General features: G+C 39.1%; 1 protein-coding gene and 1 pseudogene across 1 annotated transcript in view; one reads left to right on the top strand and one right to left on the bottom strand.

The window, feature by feature from the left end:
- The window catches only part of LOC112488113 (sia-alpha-2,3-Gal-beta-1,4-GlcNAc-R:alpha 2,8-sialyltransferase pseudogene), a 7512-nt pseudogene extending 6032 nt beyond the window's left edge, over positions 1–1480 (top strand).
- LOC103389163 (threonine synthase-like 2) overlaps positions 1–5180 on the bottom strand; it is a 649915-nt gene that overhangs the window by 419970 nt on the left and 224765 nt on the right. The window lies entirely within an intron of this gene.

A 5180-nucleotide genomic window follows, 5' to 3' on the forward strand; every position in this document is an offset into this window, starting at 1 on the left:
GCTGAACTCCACTAGATGGAAGTACAATAGCACTGCATTCACACAGCAGAGGTAAGGTCTACAAAAACACATTTGATGTTGAATGAAGTTAAACGGTGTTTCTTTAGTTTAGCGTGTGACGATAAAAAAAACCATCTGTTCCACAGACAGGAGATCTCTCAGTACATCGACATCCCCCACAACTTCACGCTGACACGAAACGCGGTCAAAATTGGGCAGCTGATGCATTACGACTACTCCAGCCACAAGTACGTCTTCTCCATAGGCGAGAACTTCCGCTCACTCCTCCCCGAGGTCTCGCCCATTGTCAACAAACACTACAACGTGTGCGCTGTAGTAGGCAACAGTGGCATCCTCACGGGCTCGCGCTGTGGACCTCAGATTGAGAAGTTCGACTTTGTTTTCCGCTGCAACTTCGCCCCGACCGAGGTCTTCAAAAAGGACGTGGGAAGGCGGACCAACATGACCACCTTCAATCCCAGCATCCTGGAGAAATACTACAACAATTTACTGACGGTTCAGGACAGGAACAACTTCTTCCTGAGCCTGAAGAAGCTGGACAACGCCATCTTGTGGATACCGGCGTTTTTCTTCCACACATCGGCCACGGTGACAAGGACACTGGTTGACTTCTTCGTAGAGCACAGAGGACAGCTGAAGGTCCAGTTGGCCTGGCCTGGAAACATAATGCAGTACATCAACAAGTAAGAAACACTACAAACTGCATTGCTAAAGTTAACTACATCCTAATCTTAATGGGAAGAAGTGCATGATGTCGACAATGACACAAACTGAGGGTTTCAGGTTACTATAAGTAAACCACGATGCCTTGTGTCTTGATTTTAAAAGCCTTATTTACCTAATACTGGATAATGAAAAACCCAACTAAATTAATCCCCCCTAAAGAAATGTAGGTTAAATAAAAATGGCCAAAGCAGTGATTCTTAACCATGGGGTTGTGGCCCAAACTTGGGCTTTAAGGGCCACTAAAACTTTCAGTTTATTTGGCTGCAAACCCTGCGGGACAGCATATGTTATCGACCGAAAACTTTGGAGATATGTTATCCAAGAGAAGCTCAGTTAAAACGCAGCTTTTGACCAAATGGTGGCAGAGGTGCATCAGTTAGTTCTTTAACAAGCTCCAATATAGCGAGAAGAAGATTGTCGTCTGTCTACGCTAGCAGTAGCAAGAAGACCAAAAGACTACATTTTTGATAGAAAGAAAGATAGATAGAACTTTATTAATCCCTCGGGAGTTCCCTTCGGTAAATTACAGTCTTGCAAAGGTACAATCTTGACTTAATCAAATCTAATATTTAATAGTTTTTTTTCACTTTTCCTATATTAACTTGGCCTTAACATCAGAAAGGTTCAGAATCTCTGGGCTTAAGGATAAGTGTACCAACAGATGGCTGAACAAGTAGTTTAACTATGGAAAAATATCTAATTAAAAGCTTAAAACTGCAAAATATAGCAAATATATCCTTATGGTGAGTGCCCAAACATATCAGTAGTGGCTTTAAATTAGCTTTGTTTTCATTAAAATTTAAAAACCTTTTCAAATGTCCATTTAATGATCAGTCTGGAATCTTGTGTAAAATCATCAAAATATAGCAAAACAAGTTAGCCTACATTAGAACACTCTAGTCACAGGTCTCCACTTCTATCATGGCTCTATCATATCCACCCAGTTTTCAGTGCTGCTGTAGAAATGGGCTCATGTTTGTCAGTCTGTATTGAATGGAACTGCGCTTTTCATGGACCAAAAGAGATTTAAGCCCCAAAGCCGGATTATCGGGAAACAGCTATTTAGTGAAAAGTACGGTGCAGTGCTGTGACCGTGTGTGGAGAGAGATTTAGGTCTGGTACTTAGTGTTGTCGCAGCAGAATGGGCACCTCGTACAGTAGCCTATCCTTCCCCAATCCCATTAAAATGGCCTACTCTGGGAGAATTAGCACAGTTTAAGCAGCACAGAGAGCAGTGAGGACCTCCGCCACTCGTGGAGAGAAGCTTTTGTTGAGGCTCGTCTCAAGGGTTTCCCCCTCTGGGGCGCTGCTGAGGAGGACTGGCCCACGTGGGCAACGGCCACCACAACAATAGCTTGGTGCTTTAGTGACTGTTCAGGACGGATACAGCCTCATATTGTTTGTCCAGTCTTGTCTATTCTAGAAATTTCTCAAATATTGGAATATTGGATAAAATAGAAAAAGCTAAATAACAGCCAAACATTAGCTCAGAAATGGCTAAAGAATAGCCAGATGGATGGAAGGGAACCCACACCCAAAGACCAGGTATCGAGCTAGCAATCACACCATCAGTGCGGTGTGGTATCGTAGTATTGTTAGTAATCCCATTATAGTCTTTTGTGGCTAAACAAAGGTCGGTCATAAGAGCATTTATATGTTGCTCTGGTATCAAGGCTAAAAGTTAAAGAAAAGTTAAAGAACTCCACCAATGGACAGGCTGTCCATTGGTTGAGTGAATGCTTTTGTCAGAATCACTACCCTCAGCACCGGGATCCTCATGTACACGCTGGCCTCGTCCATGTGCGACCAGATCCACCTGTACGGCTTCTGGCCCTTCGGCTGGGACCCCAACACGGGGAAGGAGCTGCCGTACCACTACTACGACAAGAAGGGAACCAAGTTCACCACCAAGTGGCAGGAGTCGCATCAGCTGCCGGCCGAGTTCAAACTCCTCTACAAGATGCACACGGAGGGACTGCTGAAGCTCAGCCTCTCCCACTGTGCTTAGTTAGCGCTCCCAGCAGGGTGTCTGTAGACTCCGCCCCCTAATATTATTGTAACGCCCCTGTGGAGACCAGAGACAAACAGAGGAGTTTCACATTACTTTTATAAAAACCCGAAACTCTTGGCTGTAAGGCAAATGCAATAGATTCACGGACTTTTTTCGAAGAATGTGAATTATTATGTAAAAAAAAAAAAAAATTGAACTGTATAAAGGGGAAAGCTTCTTTTTTTCTACTCTTTTTTTTCTTGGTTGTCTACCGTACTATAAGGCCAGATTTGATTCCTGTGACAAATGATCAACTACTGACTCAACTCACCGTTTCAACTCAGGGTTAGACAACGTATGGCTAACGTCAATGTATTTGGACGCAGCAGGATGACTCCTCTAAATATTTACGATGGTTTAACAGTAGAAGTTAGAAGAACATTTGTAAACAATTCACCTTTTTTTTTAAATTGATTGTTAGATATAGATATGCTGCTGCTTCCTCCTGATCTACAGCCATTGTTAACTAACGTAAAATAATGACTAGTTAATTTAATAACTTAAAATAATAACAATATTTTACTGAGTTAAACTGATGACTTCAGTGAATTTAGTTCCTTAAAAGATGATTAAAGCTATTTCAATACCTCGAGGGAATAGCTGAGGTTATTTGACTACAAAAGATAACAGTACAAATATTGGGTAAATCAACTGTAGTCAATTTCTAGTCATTTAAAATGAGTTAAAACTAGGGATGTCCGGTATTAGCGTTTTGCCATTATGCCAATATTGTCGCTTAATTTCCAATTCCGATATCAACCCATACCGATACATGCAGCTGTTTTTCTTCAAAACAATTTTGTTTTGTCACCTCACATACAATATGTCCTGTTGTGGAGTTAACACTTTACCACATCGTCTGTACAAAATCATTTTTTAAAATCGATTTCAGCATATCTGGCAGAACCCAGGCATTGCGTTATGTGTTTTCATTATCGGAGGGAAACCATAATTATGCTAATATCGGTCGGCCGACGCGTTATGGGTTTTCATTATCGAAGGGAAACCATAGTTATGCTAATATCGGTCGGCCGATATTATCGGACATGTGTTAAAACCAAACAGATTACATGACGATAGAAGAAGAAGATAGTGGAATAGCTGAATTCAAAAGGAATCGTTTGTTTTCGGTTTTGAATCTTCTGTTGGTGGTCATATCAAAGGTCATTTCTGTGTCCACTTCCATAAATTGTCATCTATTTTTTGGTATAACAGTTTTAGTATCCCGTGACTACATTGTTTTCCCCCTGTTAGGCTTGGCTATTATCAGAGCTTTAAGTATCCCGTGACTACATTGTTTTCACCCTGTTAGGCTTGGCTATTATCAGAGCTTCGTGATTCAGTTATTCCTGTGATTTAATCGCCGGACCAGTTGCGTTCAGAGTGGGCCGTGGACCACAGTTGTGTGGCACTGAAAAAAACTGCACTGATTTAAGACTTTGGCTGATTTACGACTAAGGCCTGACAATAGTCCTGACTAAAGGGGGCGCTGCAGAAAAAGGTTTGAGAACCGTTGTCTTAGACTTGAACTAACTCACAATGTTCTAGTCAATGCATTAATATTATTATTGTTGTTGTTGTTATGTTGCACATGTTCACTGTCAGAAATTGGATGAATGTATTTATTATTTTGTCTTTTGTTGTTGGTTCTCCAGCCTGTGTTTTAAACAAACCTGTAATGTATATTTTTTTATTTCTGAAATATCAGGTAATGATCTGAATGAATGTATGCTGTACAAAAATCCAGTGGTGAAAAAAGTCAGCCTCCTACAGAAATCTATGGTGTTTACTTGAAAATGATTATGTTTTGAATAACTCCATAAATAACCCAAATATATTCAAAAACTGTATATGTGTATACATAAAATGAAATAGATTTCCTGAATTAAAAGATGTTTTGACCGTACCTTAAATAGTTTTTTTTATAAGATTCTTGTTTTGTAATAATTCCAACGTTTAGTTTTTTTGTTTGCTAAAAAGATATTATTCTAAATACCATTTATATTATGAACCTCATTAACACATTTAACTTGTTTTTTAATTGGAGATTTCATGTAATTTGAGATTTTAACCAAGACTTTTACTTTTAACAAGTTGCTTTTATAAATGAATGGTTAGGAAAAAATATTTTTTAACTTAAGTACAGACTTGAGATGAATATTTTTATTTACCGCTGACTTAATTATTTTGCAAGATTTTTTTGTAGTAAAAACAAAATACAATAAAATGGAAATAACTCTTTAGGATGTATGTTTATTATAAAAAAAGATCTGGCATACATTTTGTGATAGTAAGACTATAGTCTTACTTGTTTTTGGTGATATTTTGACAAGATAAAATATTTTTTGAAGTTTTGAGCGCAAATTATTCACTTGGCAGCATG

The sequence above is a fragment of the Cynoglossus semilaevis genome, chromosome 14 (genome assembly GCF_000523025.1).
Source record: "Cynoglossus semilaevis isolate Cse_v1.0 chromosome 14, Cse_v1.0, whole genome shotgun sequence".
In the NCBI taxonomy this organism is placed as follows: Eukaryota; Metazoa; Chordata; class Actinopteri; order Pleuronectiformes; family Cynoglossidae; genus Cynoglossus; species Cynoglossus semilaevis.